The sequence below is a fragment of the Nilaparvata lugens genome, chromosome 7, assembly GCF_014356525.2.
Source record: "Nilaparvata lugens isolate BPH chromosome 7, ASM1435652v1, whole genome shotgun sequence".
In the NCBI taxonomy this organism is placed as follows: domain Eukaryota; kingdom Metazoa; phylum Arthropoda; class Insecta; order Hemiptera; family Delphacidae; genus Nilaparvata; species Nilaparvata lugens.
Genome location: NC_052510.1, coordinates 21,517,625 through 21,536,882, shown reverse-complemented (window position 1 = coordinate 21,536,882; position 19,258 = coordinate 21,517,625). Strand labels below are relative to the sequence as shown.

The 19,258-nt window shown below is 32.7% G+C and overlaps 1 non-coding gene across 1 annotated transcript; it reads left to right on the top strand.

The window, feature by feature from the left end:
* The first annotated feature begins 2,902 nt into the window (after positions 1-2,902).
* LOC120352580 lies at positions 2,903-2,968 on the top strand. The gene has a single exon (XR_005571936.1). It is a non-coding gene; the product is annotated as a small nucleolar RNA SNORD77 (small nucleolar RNA).
* The last annotated feature ends 16,290 nt before the right edge of the window (positions 2,969-19,258 follow it).

Here is a 19,258-nt window from a genome sequence, read left to right as displayed (position 1 = left end):
GGGTATGAGTTCGGCCGTCAGTGGAATTCAGATAAAATGATTTATCTTAGGAGCTCTGAGCCTCTTATAATAATACTGATATTGAAATAGTAGTGAGTTGTTACAGGAACAGCCTACCCAAACAGGGGCGTGGCCTTGCCCCCAGAACCCAGGGACCATCACCAAGGCCAACAATTCCCCCACCCGAACCCCCCCCCCACCAGGGTGGGGTGGTAGGAAGGTTGGGCTAAACTAGCCCTTCCTCAAGAGCAAAACCAGTTCCCCTCATCAAAGTCATATACTCTACCAATGGAAACCACTTCCCACCAAGGAAACACTACTCCCCTTCTTCCCAAAATCCATCTGATCCTCCATTTTGTTGAATATATAGTCATTCCTCTCTCCCCAAAGCTTCATCTGGTGAGTGCCTCAATCTAGTGGCGGAGATTCCAAACTGTTGCAGAATCAGTAAGTTATTGGTTATAGACAGTACCATAGATAAAGGATAAGCATAAGATTTCTTGTCTTGTTTCTGACAGTACTGTCATAAACTGTACCTACATAATACTTCAGTAGTATTTATCAAATCAAACAAATTACTATTGCTGAAGAAATCGCTAACACAATTATCTAATATTCTATAAGATTTATTAAAACTGCAAACATTATCATATAAGGAATTAAAACTATATAACCACTCTCTTGTTTCAAGTTTCAATGAGTTATTGTAATTATAATTCAGAGCTGATTTTAAACAGGAAACAAATATAAAAAATATACTATCCTGCTCTGTTTGTGATAGATGATTTGAATATGGATCTGAATCTAAATTGTCCTTTTCAACTGAATTTACCATTTCCTCTTCAAATGGAAAATCATTCTCTATACTATGATTGAGAGTCTTTGGATTAGCATTCTTTTGTAATGTAGAATTTTCATTAATTCTTCTAAAAGCATAGGTGTAATTATCATTATTCAAGATAACCTGCTCTGTTTGTGATAATTGATTTGAATTTACAGATTCCTTCTCAAGTGAAAAAAAAATTTTGTACACTCTGATTGAGAGTCATTAGAACAATATTATCATTTTTTTGTAATGTAGAATTGATGTTCACTCTTTTAAAAGTATAGGTGTAATTATCAATATCCAAACATGAATTAAACACTGTCATAATAATAGTATAGTTCCTTTTTGATGAACTATGAGTCGAATGTAATAAGATCACAATCCAAAAACTGCAATTGAATATATTTAACCATATCAAACTTTCTGAAACCCTCCGTACACCTCTCTCCATTCTCTCTCTGCAATGGTTCATAATATACTGATCCACAATCGGAGTGGAGAAAACTGGTTTGCAAACTTATGCAGGTTCAAACATTAAAACTGAATTTCATTTTTACTTTTTGTAAGTGACCTACTATAGAATAAACCAGCTTTTCCACTCAACCTTCAGTCTTCACCCAGTGTTCAATGTGAGATTCATACAGAACTACCCATCAAGTGAATCAAGGAGAAAGGTGAGTCTTTTCAAAAATGTACAACAAATATAATATACATACATCAAATATTTATTCCGATTTAATTTCTGATCATCTTTTTCATATCAAATCATTCAAACTCGATTTGAGATGATTAAATGAGACTAATTCAACCTTCTTCATTCCAAATCTGATATTGTCAAAACTATTTTTAAGTTTTTCCTATTGTTTCTTCAAACTATCTTTGTATGTTACCAGATCCGCCTTTCCATTATCAAAGTAAGATCTTTTTAGAACCGTTTCCTTGAAAGTTGAATACAGGTTTGGAGCGATTTGTTTCTCATGGTTCTGGTCAGGTGGTGAATTGTATTTTAAATTTAGATGTCAATTTTAAAAAATATAATCTCATCCATGATGGTGATTCAACATATATAGAAACAACGCCAGAACTTGTCAACAAGAGAGTTCTGATAAACATTAAAAATAATATCCATATTGTTTTCTTTGGAGCATCTCGGCTTATACTCATTATAGAAGTAGAAATTTGTTCTTATAAACATGAGTCAGAATAAGAATGGGCTTAGCAGTCTTTTATGTCATTCAACAAATGGTAGAAGATCTGTTCATATATGTCCTTGCTGTTTTCACTGGTTTACATCAAATAAGAGAACTAATATTGATGGCAAGTTAAATTTACAAAAACACATTGAAATCTGTAGCAAATTCGGTGAACAGAATGTCAGTCTTCCAAAGCCTGAGAAGAACATTCTTGAGTTTACAAACTATACATTTACAAAAAACTGTAAGTATATAATATATGCAGATTTTGAGTCTTTTATAATACCAATAAATGATGGAGAAGGAGAGGAAGAAATGGAAGAAGTCAGAGATAGCTCAGGTGAGGGTGAGAGCAAAGATTGAGGTCTTATACTGAGGAACGTGCCAGACATATCGCTTGCAGCCATGCTTTTGTTGTTCTGGATGAGAATAGAGAGATTTGTATGGGTTCATATTTGTATAGAGCAAACTTTGTGGGTGAAAATATTATTGGAATATTTTTGGAACATGTTCCCAATATTGGTGATGAACTCTACAAGGATTTGATTGTAGAAACGCCCATGTTCGACTCAACAGAAGAAGAACAATCTATGATTGATAATGTGCAAACATGCGGATTTTGTCAAAAGCCATTCACACCTGCCAATATTAAGGTACAGGATCACAATCATGCTACTGGATGTTTTAAAGAAGCTGCTCAATCAACATGTAACTTAATGCTAAGAAACCTACTTTCATTCCTTGTGTATTCCATAATTTTAGAGGGTATGATAGTCATTTTGTAATACAAGCTTCAGCTTTCAATAACAATAAATTGAGATGTATTGCAAATAGCAGTGAAAAATTTTTAACAATCAGTTCAGGTCATATTAGATTCATAGACAGTCTACAATTTTTGAATACTTCATCAGAAACTTTAGTGAAGAATCTAGCTGATTGTGATGACTATAGAACAAAATTTAAACAACTGTGTTCAATTTTCAAGGATCAGTCACAACAGAAACTATTTTTAAGAATGGGGTATACCCATATTCTTATATTGATGGACCCCATGAATTCAATGAAAACTGGTTACCATCTATAGAACATTTCTATAACAGTCTAACTGAGAAAGCTTTAGATGAAGTTGATTATAAACATGCGCAAGAGGTTTGGAAGGTTTGTTCTATGAAAACTTTTGGTGATTATCATGATAATTATAATTTGAGATATGTCCTCTGCTTATCAGATGCATTTGAAGATTTAAGATATATCTTCTATATAGCTCAATTTTTATCATAAGCTCATCACTCATTTCAGGCTATGCTATTGTGATGAATTTTTTAAATAGACCTCATGAGAAGAGAGAAAAATTGTGATTACCTTCTAAAATGAAAGAATTTGCTAAAGGAATAGTTAGCGACCGAGCGATGAAGCTTCCTTATCAGTAACTGTACATTAGATAAGAGTACCGTTCTGTACTGAATATTTTTTAGAAAAATTATTTAATAAAACTATAATTATTCCGCAAATAAAGCACGAACCATTTATGAATTGCTCATTGAATTTTTAGGTTACACTTTGTTTACTACCGATCAGATGTTTTAAAGCATCCCAAACACAGCTGACTGATTCAACGAATTTTTAAATGTCATGCCAGATTCATGCAAGCTATAATTTTATTTCTAAAAAAGTGAAAACTATCAATAAAGGACCAAGAATTTCGAATAAAAAATAAAATGTATGTATTATTGTTGAAACTATTTATTACTTAAAAAATTATATTATAATGTCAAGTATTATTGTAACTAACTAGGTCATAGCATGAACATTATATTATTGATAAGAACGGCAGAAATTAATTATAACAGTCTCAAACATAATAAAAATTGTATAAGAATATTAATTTATTAACTATTACTTCAACTGAACCACATGGTGATTGAATCTCTTGGGCAAGTCTAAGCCAATCATAGTGCATAGAAATAGCACCAAAAAGGTGATCGTTTGAAAGCAACACATGTTAATCTACTATCAGACAACAAACCTGCCTTATCATATACGCTAGCACATGTACTTTGTATGAGAGGAACTATGTCTAGGAGATTAAGCAGTTTTAAGAATTATATAAATTGAATTATTATCGTGATTAAAGGATTTATATTCTATTGCTTGCCACTGACGTCATGTCTACGTCACAATCGTTCCACCAATGGCAAATTTTTATGCAAATCTATCACACCGAGATTCTCAGAAGAAAGGTTCTAGCCAAGAAGCTTAGAGAATAGACAGCACTTCCCTTTTGAAATCCTCACCGTTCAGATCTCGTTATAGTTACCAAGACCTATTTGTAAAATTTTCGTTCGATTTTATATGTTTTATTTGTGAGCCAATATTTTAGGCTATTCTATTTGTTATTTGTAAATCTATTTCCATCAATCGATAAATTAAAAAGTTTAAAGTTAAATTATCCCTTAATTAATTTGGTGAAGGAGATATTTAAATTAAAATTCCCACGTGCTGAGACCGAAGCCTGGATTGCTGCCGACCAAACGATCTTGATCTAAAGAAGAAAACCACGACCGCCAAGGAATTTCACGTGAGTTATAAGTTTAAAGGGGCCCCAATTTACGCTTCGGAAATATTTCAGTGCAGAAAAATATAAAATTTTCTTTGTTAAATTATTGGCCACGCTGACAAGCGCTTTTAGTTATTAAGAGCCTAGAATTTATTCCTATAGAATTTATAAGAACTTGTAGTTGATTAACCATCCTCCGCTGCCAGAACCACGACCCCGAGCAAACTTTTTAAAATATTTTATAATTCATTTTCATCATTTTTCCACAAACTGTTTAATTTTATCAATTGTAAAATTCTTTCGAATCATGCATGGTGTCATGCAAGCACAAGAAAATTTTTAACTCTTTTGTTAATGCTAAATTATTATCAACCTGTAAATCAATTCTGAATCTGCACTGTATGATCATATATTTTATTATAATATATTTCAATTTTGTTAATTCGTTTTCTGAGTTTGATTATTTCTTAAGCCTGTCAATTATTGTGTCTGATACGTTCTATATCATCAAGACCGATCGAATACGATCATTGCAATAATTGAATTAAGCTGGATATTGGAACAGGTCTAAGTGGATGTAGTGAGTGGGGTCAGATCGAGATATTTGTTCTCTGTCCTTACCTGCTCATATATCAGCTTTTATCTGTTACCAACCTCGACTTAGGAGCGAATACATCAACAGTACAGCAGATGCAGCCAGAGATCATATAATTTCCTACAATAGAGCTTAAAACCCGACAAGACTCTATTCTCGAAATATATTCTGAACGATTTTTGGTCCAAGTACCGTATTTTAATCCTTCAGAACTTATTAGAGACGCAGTCCCATAAATTATCCACATCAGGATTTTTGCTCGACCTGTATGATTTTGTATGCTCATTCTTCACAGGTAATAATTTTAAGGTATCCGTATTCAGTGTTTAGCGTCCGCTACACTACTTATAAAAATTTCATCACCATACAATCTGTCATAAGAAGAATCAAGGGTGAGCGAGCGTTTAGGCCTCCTGCGATTCCGACAATTGTATTGAATCTTGTAGTGAGTCAATCAGTCTGGTGTACACTCAGCGTCCACGCATGCAGTTACAAAATTTATAACCTCAACACCGTTGAATTCAGTGCAAGATTCACCCTACGTGTATCGACTTATCCTTGGAGGTGAGAGTGACTCCCCCAGGAAAAGCTTTACATGATTTGCCGGCCCAACGTGAGGCATTTAAATACAGCCTTACACTATATAAAACTAAAGTTAAATTAGAATTATTGACTGATCCATGTATGCACCTTCTTTTTGAATCATCAATACGAGGTGGTTTATCTGTGATTCCAAACAGATTTGTGGAAGCCAACAACCCCTTCATGAATAATGATTATGATAGAGGAAAACCTACATCCTATATTGTTGCTACCTTGATGCAAATGGCTTGTATGGTTTCTGTATGATGAATTATCTGCCATATGGTGGTTTCAGGTGGTTGACAGAGACAGAAATATCTTCCTTCAATGTATTTAACATTCCAGATGATGCTCAAACAGGCTATGTCCTAGATGTGGATTTAAATTCCCCCTCTCATCATCATGATAAACAGAACGATCACCCTCTTGCCCCAATAAAAGGTTTACCACCTGTAGAGCTATTCTCCAAATATCAAAGAACTAACAATCAATGCACACAGAGAGTGTCAACCAAGCTTTTAGCCACAATGTATTGTAGAAGAATTATGTATTACATTACCAAAATTTGGAACTATATTCGATACTAGGAATGGAATTAACAAAAATTTATTGTATTATCACTTCTAGTCAATCTGCTTGGTTGGAAGAATATATTGACCTCAACACAAAACATCATCAGGAGAGTAAAAACGTATTTGAATCAACACAGTACAAGAATCTTACGAATTCGATTTATGGGAAATTAATTGAACGTGTTAGAAATAGATTGAATATGAGTTTGGTTACAGATGAGAAGCGATTAGAAAGAGTATTATCATGCCCAAATGCAAAGCGGTAGAATATGTTTAATGCAAATGTGATTGGAGTGGAGTTGGAAAAGTATGATATTGTATTGAACAGACCAATTTATTGTGGGTTTACAGTTCTAGATTTGAGCAAACTAGTTATGTATGACTTTCATTATAATAAGATTCTCCAAATGTATGATTACCAAAGGGTGAAAATACCCATGTCTGACACAGATTCTTCTCTTTATCATATAGAAACAGATGATTTTTATGAGGATATGAGAAATAATTCACATTTATTTGAAACGAGTGGATACCCTCCCACCCACAAATGTTATAGTTTAACCAATTACAGGAAACTCGGTGTCATGAAGGATGAAATGTGTTTGCGAATAATAACAAAATTCTCAGGTTTGAGACCAAAGCTTTATTCTTTCTCATATGTGAATAAATTGGGATGTTTCACAGAGACAAGTTCTCACTGAGACAAGTAGTGTTTTCGAATGATATTAGTGTCACAGAGACAAGTTTCACAGGAGCAAGTATTTCTATAAATGGCAGTCTCACAGGAACAAGTTCCCACAGAGACAAGCAGTTTCATAGAGACAAGGTCCCCGTCCAAAGTAGTAGCGCTTTAAATGGCAGTCTCACAGAAGCAAGTTCTAACTGAAACAAGGTGTTTCACAGAAGCAAGGTCAGGGTCGTAGAGACAAGGTAGCGAATGTAGGAAGAAGTAAGGAATGTTGCCTACATCTGAACTTGAAGGCACTCCATTATTTGTTCTAGTAAATTGAATGTCTGCTGTTTTTTAATCATGCAGGTATATGATTATGATTGAAGGTTTATCATATAAGATAAGGATGGGTTGGTAACCTATTAGAATCAGATAGAGGATAGATAGAATTATGAAGATAACTTGAATAAATAAATTGAGTTCTATGTGAATATAATATATTTCTACTAACTGACAGACAAAAGATATTTATTTAAAAAAAATGCACTTTCATACAAAGTAATAATCTTATTTACTCATTATCAATATAAAACAACAACAAAGAATAAAAATGAATATTCTCATTCCCACATTGCAAAGATGTTCAGTGAGGTCTACTGTTATCTGGAATACTAGAGTATTGTAACTCCTAATGTCAGATTGAGTAAGATAGTACCAAGATAACTATTCCAATATATCTAATAAGTATATATTAAACCTTCAACCCAAGAAATAATCAATATGAAATGGAATATAAAGAAGCCAAATAGCCTACCACTGACCTATTCATCACCGCTTCATGAAAACCACATGGCCAAAATAGTTTTTCATCATAATTCCTTCTTTTGTAATAAATTGTTTATGCTTTTGTACTCCTGAGCGAAGCTCGGTCCCCGATATTATGAGCTTATTATCTCTCTTTTTTCCAAGCTGCGGTCTCGAATTGTAAATTCAAATTAATATAATATTAACTTCAGGCAGTCACAGAGTAAAGCTGCGTTAACAACAAATAGATTCTAAAGATTCTATTAGATTGAACATAACTTATCATACACATGATGAACATATGTGTTTTTCAAGTGCCGTTCAATCTATAATAATCCGTGAGGATTAAGTTATTAACATTTTGTTAATAACTTTGGTGTAAATGCAGCTTTAGATGCCAAGATTTATCATGGCATTCCGAGTTACGGATGATAATGTCAATGGAAAACTTCATTTTCCTCATGGAATCTTTCCCATAGAAATTTAACAGATTGTTGTTCGACAAGCATCTCTACATGTTACAAAATGAAAATCCCAGTGAAAAACAAAAAGTGCCACTTGATAATTCCCAAATCATCTTTTTAATCGTAGCTCTGATTCAACTGAGCAATAACTTTCTGAACTTACTGAGTTAATATTTAAAATTATCATAAGCGCAATGGGACTTGGGATTCCATCAATTCAGGATAAGTATTATATCGGTATTCATTTTTACAGGATTGAAGTAGTGCAACATTCAGATTAGCACACCAATAGATTTTATTTGTAACAAAGTGAGTTCATTACTTTCATATCAAAGTTCTACTTTTTCCATTATGATATAGTATATTGACGACTACTGCAAAACAATGTCTGATAGCCCTGGTAATGTAATGTAATGTAATAAAATGTGATCATATGATTGATTGGAAGTCTCCAACCAGCCTGATCAGATTTTTTAGTGGGGCCATTGGCAAACATTTTAAAAAAGCTATGATATTATAATAATGACTTTATCCCTAGTAGATAGCATTTCTAGTAGTTGGCTGAATATTCTCGTTACTACATTGCAAAGGATGTTCAGTGAGGTCTACTGTTATGTGAGTATTGTAACTCCTATTGAGCGAGAGCTTGAAATTTATTCCTATTTAGTGTACTCCATGTTCAATAATCTGCCCCTATCTTATATTAGAAGAAACTGGCCTGTGAATGAATTAAAAAACGCAGTAAATCTAATTCTGAATGAAAATGCTTATTATTCCATAAATTGATTTTCAAATTGTTGAAAATGTGATATTCAGTGCTGTGAGTTTATAAATAGTTTTTTTTTCAATGTATGACTCAATTTATTCAATTGTACTGAGTAATGATAATTATGACTTGATAAGACTGATTTGATGAATGACTACACTATTCATAAGATGACTACTAAGATGTTATGAATATTGAATTGCTCATTTATTGTATAACAGACTATAAGCTGAATTCTTTAGACAAGGCCTAATCGCCTAATCTACATCCAAATAGTTTGTATTTATCGGTCAATATATTTCTTATTCCTAGACGCCAGCTACGAAAGGGGTTTCAATTTTCGTAGAATAAGCACGTTTTTCAAAAAATGTTGTGATTTCAAATTCAAATTTCGTTAATCACACACATATAGGAGAATTTAGAATCAATGAAGAAGTAGCCCGGAATAAGGTTTATGATTTTTGTTCTTCTGTATTTATACTAAGTGATGTATCAGTGATGGCTCTTAAACTGTAGGCTTATTATTAAATAACGAGTTTAGAGCACCGGGAAAATGGGATTTATATTTTATTATAATAAATATTCAAAATTACATTTCCAACCAACAAATACTGTCTTTTTGTCATGTCCTTAAAGTTACTGAAAACCATATCGGTTGGGACTAATCAAGCTTCATTAAGGGTGGTTTTAATTATTAGTTTTTGTGTTACAAATAGTTCACCTAGATCTTGATGGCTATTGAAACATTATTGATCTAACTAAAGCATGATATTAGTGTCAAAGACAGAAATCTGCGTTTCAATTCATTATCATGTGTGTGATAATTGATTGATTGAGTACTTTATTTATGTAGATCACAATATATACTGTCTCATACACATATATACAAAGCTTACAATACAGCAAAATTATAGATGAATTTACATGATATAGACTAAGAAAATAATTATTGAACTGTATATGATATGAAAAAGCAATTTGTAATATAATAACTATAGATAATAATTATATTGTTATGCATCTACATAAATTGGCGGAGCTTTGGACATATCAATGTCCATTCTTCGGAAAGAATATTAAAATATCCTCCCCACTCACTCTCTACCAAAACGTTAATTTCATTATTCAAACTAAGGATTTATCTATTAATGTAAATATTGTGAAAGTTTTAATCAATATGAATATTTAAGAGAAAAAACAGAAAATTGATAAGGTAAAATAATTATATACAGTAGGTAGATAAGATCAAATAATTGATTAATAAAATGAAGTAGGCTGAAAGTAGATCAGGGTAATCAACTTTCAGTAATATACAGCAGTATGCAGGGGATAATTGGAATAACATGAGTTTATATAATATATATATACAATTCGTTCTATAAAAGGTTTAAAGGTTTGTATTTGTGGGATGGGTGGAGGATGGTTGTCATGTGATCGTTCTAGGGGCGGACAGTTTCAGTCATTTGTTCCAAAAGATGTTTTTTTTAAAGTCAGGATGAAGCTCGCTCGGCTCTCGATGGACCTGATAGGAACAGGAAGTGCATTCCATTCATGACAGGCACTGACTAAGAGGGATTTTGTGAAAATAGTAGTTCGATGATTGGGTATCCTTAAAGTACTTTCTCCGGTTCTAGTATGTGAAGCATCTATCCTCCTACCTTTTTTGGTAGAGAGTTAGTGGGGAGGATATTTTTAATATTCTTCCCAAAGAATGGACATTGATATGTCCAAAGCTCCGCCAATTTATGTAGATGCATAGCAATATGATTATTATCTATAGTTATTATATTACAAATTGCTTTTTCATATCATATACAGTTCAATAGTTATTTTCTTAGTCTATATTATGTAAATTCATCTATAACTTTGCTGTATTGTAAGCTATTGTATATAAGTGTATAAGCCAGTATATATTGTAATCTACATAAATAAAGTACCGAATCAATCAACCTTCAGAGACAAATTTGAAATCAGCTTTAAAATAGTTCGGATTACCGTATATCAAGATATCTCTAACAAACTTGACTATTCGAGAAAGACTTTGATTGGGAAGCTTTAATGTTGAACTAGCAATGTGGGCTGGGGTGATATGATCATGACATTGGAGGGAGTAGATGAGACGTAGACAATAATTTTGGCAATGCTGTAGTTTATCATTCAGAGTGACTTGCATATTGTTAAGAACAGAATTACAATACATTAAATGTGGGAAGATGAGAGATTAAACGAATAATAATTGAATGTTTCTAGGGAGAATATCGTGCATTTTCTCCAATGCATGCATGGCTGAGAATACCTTTTTACAAGTTTTATTTATTTATTTATTTATTTATTTATTCATGGAGACACAGGTAAAAAACCCATTTTGCCTCCTCCACACTATACAATAATTTCCAACATAATACAATTTTCAATAAAAAGAAGATAGAAAATAATAAATTATAAAAATAGCTAATTATAAAATTAAGAGAATGAAATAGGACGAAAAATAGAAGAAATATACAGTCTTATATAGAATAATAAAAATACATTAACTGAATTCAATAAGAAAAAATGCACACAAGTTTTGTTCACTTGTTCTGACCAGTCAAGAGTATTATTCATAATAATGCCTAAATTTTCAACTGAGCTACAGTAAGGAATGTCCATACCATCTACACTAATTTTGTGAATCGATTCAAGGTCAATATTGTTTATAAGACGAGAATATCCAATTATAATGGGCTGTGTTTTGATGGGATTAAGCTTAAGGCCATTTTTCTTTGTCCATTCCACTATCGAATTAATATCCTGATTCATTATTCCAACTGTTTCGTTAATTTTTGTTATGGGAAAGCTTAAATATATTTGAAGGTCGTCTGCATAAGTATGGAAACTGGAGAATTTGATAATGGAAGAAAGGTCATTAGCATACAAAGTGAAGAGGAGAGGGCCTAAAATTGAACCTTGTGGTACTCCATGCATAAAGTTTTTCCAAGTAGACTTTTTGTCACCGACAGATACACATTGTTTCCTACCTAATAGATAGGATTCAAACCAAACTAACGAGTTGTGACTGAAACCAAGAATAGCCAACTTATTCAGAAGGACTGTATGATCAATAGTATCAAATGCTTTAGAAAAATCAAATAGGGTGAGGATGGTGCATTTTCTTTGGTCCATAGCTAACCTTATATCATCAGTGACACGAAGCAGGGCTGTTTCAGTTGAATGGAATTTTCTAAAGCCTGATTGAAAGTTATGAAGCTTACTATTGTTGTCTAGAAAGTTTACAACTTGAGCATGAATGAGTCTTTCTAGCACTTTGGACAATGCAGGTAAAATACTGATTAGTCTAAAATCCTCAACTTTATTGGGTGATGGAACTTTATTTAGAGGGCAAACCAGAGCAAACCTCCAGTTTTCAGGGAAAATGCCTTCTCCAATTGACTTGTTGAAAATGTATGTAATGGTTGGTAAAACAGCATATGAGTTGGAAACTGTGGCATATGAGGAGTACTGTATGTCTAATTTTTTGTTATCCATGTCTGCATCTATTTTCAGTTTGAAGAACTGGATATCAATCTTGATTATTCGAATGTTTTATTGTTCAACATACACACACATTATTTACATTCATATAAAAACAAAATGATACACACTTTCACACTTTCTTTAAACCAATAAAGCCCAAGGTGAAAACCTGTGAGGGGAAAAAAATCTAAATTTTCACATGAAAACATCACTTGAGAATATGTCACCCGGCCTCACAACAGAGAGTCCTGTGCCAAAATTTATTCATTTTTTTTTTTTTTGAAATTATAACATTATAACTTTTCCAAGATAAAATTTTATTAGAGTGCTGGATGAACGTTGTGATTTTCTTACGGTATCGGAGTAGTTTCATGATGTCATTCCACGCATTACATAATTAAATTCTGATATTTCCTCTATTGTTTTCAAACATTTTCCTAGAGTACTTAGAATTGTTGTGAACGCAAAATCATCATAAAAAATCAGTTGAACGTCCATTCTGTTGCTGAGTCTGCTACTTTGATCGAGGGAATTTTCCTGTATTCTGTCTTTGTTAGTTGTATTCCTTTCTCTTCTATTGAGGGAAATTATTGTCGTCCCCACCACGTCCTTGTTATTTGGTATTTTTGAATGCATAATAGTAACAGCCCTGATACTTATTTTTGAGCCTGATTTGATCGACTTGGAGACCTGAACAAGAGACCGCTTTTATATTCTGTAGAGTACAGACATGTTTTCTGAGCTTAATTATTTATTGGCCTGATTGAATAATGTCTTTTCCAGACAGTTTTTTATTCTCTCCTGGAGACTGAAATTATATTATTCCAGTGGAACACACCTTGTCTCTGTGAGACTCACCTTGTCTCTGTGAGACTCACCTTGTCTCTGTGAGACTCAACTTGTCTCTGTGGGAACTTGTTCCTGTGAGACTGCCATTTATAAAAATACTTGTTCCTATGAAACTTGTCTCTGTGACACTAATATCGTTCAAAAACACTACTTGTCTCTGTGAGAACTTGTCTCTGTGATACGGACCCAATAAATCAAATGAAATCACCAATAAGAATATAGCTAAAGGTGTGACATGTTATATAATTGATAATAATTTGAAATTTGAAATATATAAGGATTGTCTATTCAATAGGAAGATTCATTATGAATCATCCAACATATTACGTTCATATCTGCATAATGTTTCTGAGATTAGGATATCAAAAATAGCTATTTCCCCACTTGATGACAAACACTTTATTGTACCCAATAATATCAATATGCTAGCCTGGGGACATAATAAGGTTTAACATCATATGAGACTTGAAAAAGAATTGAATATAGCAGATTGAGATAATGATGGAAATGATACAGAAGAAGTGTTGGTACAGTAAATCCCAATGCAGCAAACTGGATAGCCTCAACCATATTGATTGTAATTAATATGTGTATAGAAGAAGCATGGATATGATTGAGACCTTAGTATCCATCTGCTAGTTGAAGAGAGAACAGGATAAAATGAGCAATGTAAGAGAGCAGTTGGCAAATGAGTTGCATAAACCTGTCCTTTACGGAAAGGTGTAAAACTTTATGAAAAGGAGTTATGTTCTAAAAAGGGTTAATGACATGTTACAGGCAGACCCTATAGAAATGGGGGATTTTGTTAAAATAAATTCGAACTATAAATATATTTCAACTGTTATAAATGCATTTACAAAATTTGCATATGCTGTGCCGCTAAAGACAAAAACAGCTCAAGAGTGATGCTTTAAGACTGATATTTAGAAGAAATCTTGGCATCAAGCTATTTTGTACAGACAATGGGAAGGAATTTTATAATTCTCAAGTAAAGGCTCTACTACAACATTATAAGATACATCACTATAGTGTCTACTCCAATTCTCATGCAGCATTTATTGAACGTTTCAACAGAACTCTAAAGTCGTGCATATATCATTATTTCAATGCAACTGGCAATTATAAATGGGAATCTTGGTTAGACAAGATTGTTGATCAATATATTAATTCATTTCATTTAACTATCAAAATGAAAACAGCTGAAGTAACATTGAAACATGAGAAACAAATCATTGCTGAATTGAATAAGAAACACTCAAGAAAGAGTAATAAACCTATTTGTCCCAAATTCGGGTTAAGTTATATAGTGAGGATTCTTTGAAAAAGCCTATGAAATAAATTGGAGTTTAGAATCATTTGAAATAGTTGGAGTTCATGCTACAATACCACCAACATATCCATTAAAAGATCTGTCTGGCAAAAATATTATTGGAAGGTTTTATGAACAAGAATTACAAGAGAACTCAATTAAATGAATCTGATAGAAATGTTCACTTAGTTGAAAAGGTATTGAGACGTAAGGGGCAAAAGGTTCTAGTTGAATGGTTTGGGTTTATAGAACCAAGTTGGATTGATAGAAAAGATCTTATTTTGAATTAATAATAATAGATATGTATTTTTCAGATATGGAGTCACACATTCCTGCGACAATGTTCGAAGAGGGTATTCTATTAGAGCTTCTTTGTAATATTATGGCTGAGATGAAAAAATATGTTGCACATGATTTCCTTCTCAATGAGTTTATCTGGAATTTGAATGATGTAAATAGGGAATTTGATCATTGGGGTTATAGCAAGAGAAATCAATGTGAATGCTCAAAACTATCTTCAGCAATGCAAAAGTTAATAGAATATCTGAGTCATGATATGTTTGAAGATCATCATGTGGGAAAAGAATTTGTGAGAAAACTTATTAGAGTTTGTGGTATAGATGTTGGATTATTTTATGATGAAGACTAGTTTTAAGATGATATGACAAGATGGAATTTGAAGGTGAAAAGTATATATATTATTTCAGATTATGACATCTACTGCAAATTTCAAATTGGAAACTCACCGTTGTAGTCTAACAGTGTTATTGGACAATCTTATTGATAGCTTGAAGGATTATGCAAATTCAGGTCTTACATTAAAGGACTATCTTTTGTTTTTAAATAGAAGGGCTGGAAGGAAGTTTGGACATTTAAGATTCTGTTATATGTCAAAAATAGATTTTGATAAGTTAAAATGTGAAGGGAAACGCTGTCCTGATGTAAGAGATACATGTCCCTGTTCTTTTCTAGCTATGAAAGTATCTATCATACAAAAGCATATTAATGAAAATGAAACTTTAAAATCAGCTGGAGACGATTTTTCTTACAATTCATTAGAACAGTATGGAATAGAAGCAGGATTAAAAAAAAGTAATTGTCTGTGGTGATTATACTAATATTGTTATTATATTTGCTCTCAGAGACATGGATATCATAGCTAGCATAATTCCACATTATCAATGTTGTATGTGTGACATTCTCATGAGTTTTGTTGATTTAATAGCAAATTACAGAGAAAACTATGTAGACCTTGATGAATTTCCATGATTTGTGAGACCAGAAGAAAGTGATTTAGAAAGACAGCTACATTCGAGTGTATGTTATTCTAGCAGAGTTGAATTTGAAGAGAAGATTAGCACCAATTATAAATCCTCTTCAAGAATTAGAAGAATCATCAATGAAAATTGAGAAACAAATCAAAAATTGAATAAATGATTCTGAAGGTAAATTCAATATTAAGAAAGAGGAAGACCCAACTGATGATGAGGATTCTGTGGATGATGATGATGAAGATGAATCTGAATATTTCAGTGATGAAGAAGGGAAGACTGACAGAGGGCTAGATCCGCCTCCTTTAAGGAAATCTTTCCTTATTAGGAGAACCATGTTATAGGATATACTTGACAGTTATTTGGTTAATTTTCATTTGTTGAAAAATAAGTCTATTACATTAGATATACAGTATGATTCTAAAACAGGTTCATACTTCATGGGAAAAAGTCATGATCACATTTTCAGATAAACATATTTTTTTTGGAAAAGGTAAATTCAAAATAACAAGAGGTTTACTAGAATTATTATTCAAGGCGTGACCGAATGCGGATTATTGTAGCATGAATGATTTTTGCAATTATAAAAAGATTCTAATTGCAACAGGTGCACATTTAAACAGACTGGGTTATGTAAAGAGGAATAATGGGATTAAATTGCTGTTAGTTCAGAAACTATTCCCATCAAAAACACATAGAACTACACGCTCAACAATGGGGAAAGGTTTGAATTTCTTGAAGAATATAACAAATAATAGATCATATGTTTACTATGATGATCCAAATGAGTTGGTTACACGTTCGCAAATGCTATTAAAATCACATAAAGCTGGTAACAATTCTCATTCAATCGAAATAAATTCAATTTTAGAAGAACTAAGAGAATCGCATATAATATATTGATAGGTGGGTGGGTAGCGCAATTAAGTTATTGTTAGTATTCTAGAGATAGTCTAGATGGGAAGATGGTAAAGTTGTGCTGTCATACCAGTAAAAAGAATACCAACACACACAGACAGAAAGGGATGATAGGTAGTGGTTTTTTATCCACATTGGGTAATATTGCTAAAGGTATTGTGAATAAAGTAGGTAGCATTACTTCAGGCATTCTGAATAGGACAATTAATAGACTTCCTACCGATTGAGCTATACCTTCCAGGGGGCTACCAATACTGCAGTCCCAGCACAAACCTAGACGAATGGCTTAAGCAAGGTGATCAAGGAATGAATTCCTTGGATAAAGCTTGTCGTATTCATGATATAAGTTATTCACAATCTTCAGATAACTCATCATGTTCAAGAGCAGATAAAATTCTAGCAGATAGTGCTTGAGCAATATTCAAGGATCCCAAAACAGACTATAGTCAGAAGGTATTAGCATATTTAGTCACATTGGCAATGAAGACAAAGTCGGCAATTGGATCTGAAATGAAATTACCACATATTCATAGAAAAAGGTTAGCACACAAGAAGTCCAGCAGGAAAGGGAGAAGTGAAGGTGTAACAAAAAGGAATGGTGAATATATATGGAGGGAGGCGATTAAAAGTTTTATGAATCATGTTAAAGGAGAAGGTAATTATCTCAGACCATACCCAAACTACTTTGGTGGTGGTAGTGGCGTTGGAAGAGTATTGGATTCTCCATCTGGATCAGTGCCACCTCATAATGTATGTGGTCTATTGATGAGGGAAAGTAAGAGGAGAAGGACATCAAAGCGATCAAAACATAGAGCAAGAGGGAGATCAAGGAAAGGTAGTAAAAAATGATTGCCTAACTCAGTAAAGCTATGTCTGGTCATGATCTAGAACAATGGGCGGGATTATTGGAAATTCCACTGCGTGGTGTGTATATGCTTGATATGCTGCCCAACAAAATCCATCATGATGAGATGTCTATTATTAACCTGGATTCTCATACCGGGACAGGTTCACATTGGGTGGCCTATGACAAACAATAATGTATACTATTTTGATCCCATAGGCAATCTACAGCCACCATTACAATTGGTAAAGTACTGGAAGAAGCAGGAAGTTGTGAATGTATTTTATAATGCTCATGAGATACAAAAACCTAATACAACTATTTGTGGTCACCTATGTTTATTATTCTTGTCGGGTCAGTTGTAACTATTTTTAGGTGGAGGTAAATACTACTACCGCGATTACTATGGTTGTGATAATGCTTTCTGGAAAGAGTAGTGATTTATATGAAAATCTACCACAAGTTTCGGATTTAGATAATAATATGGAATATGAGATTGGATTAGTGAACCTGTGGACTTTTAATTCTATTCCAAATATTATTAAAGGGAAGAATTCCAGTTTCAAATATGGTGATCAATTTATAATGCTTGAAACATGTTCTTATGAAATTGATAATATCATAAAAGCAATAACAGAAAAATTGAATATAACTAGTAAACGTCTAGTTGGACATGGAAATAATAATACAATGAAAACTGAAATCTATTCTGATAGACCTATTGATTTAACTCATGATGATTCAATCAGCGCAATACTGGGTTTTGAACATAAGGTGTTAAGTTCAAATATTTGGCATTGTTCCAATAAACCGGATTCAATATCAAACATCACATGTCTAGAAGTTTTATGTAATTTAGCTTGTAGGAATCACAAGTAAAATTAAAGGCTTACTCTTGTAAAATGTATTTTATAAAAATACATATCATCTAGCAGGTTTTGATCGGGAAGGATATACTATGGACAATAGCAAGTTCACTTTTTGTATTCCATTAAGGCTGCTTCTAGCCTTTTTTGAAGATTTTCAACAAATAATATTGAACTTGAAACAAGAACTTGTATTATTACGATCATCAACAGATATGAATAGTATTACTACAACAGACGGTCAAAGTGTATCAATCAATATTACAAAATTGCAGTGGAAAGTACCATATTTACAACTTGAGGATCATGTACGACTCAAGTTTTTACGTATACTAGATGGTGATCATCCACTAAAATTGGCATTCCGTGAATGAGAAATACATGAATATCCCATATTACCTACAACAAAGGTACATAGTTTGACAATTAAAACTGTGGCACATACAGATGCACCAAAATATGTAATTTTAGCTTTTAAACAAATAGAAAATTACTCTTGAAGACTACAATGGCAAATTTCGACTTGTGCAAGCTGTATAATGTGAAATTATATTTGAATAGCATTTATTACCCTTATGACAATCTATGAGGTAATAAACAGTTAATGTATAAAATTTTTTTAGACTTCGCAGGTAGTTATTGAAATTCACCAGTGAATT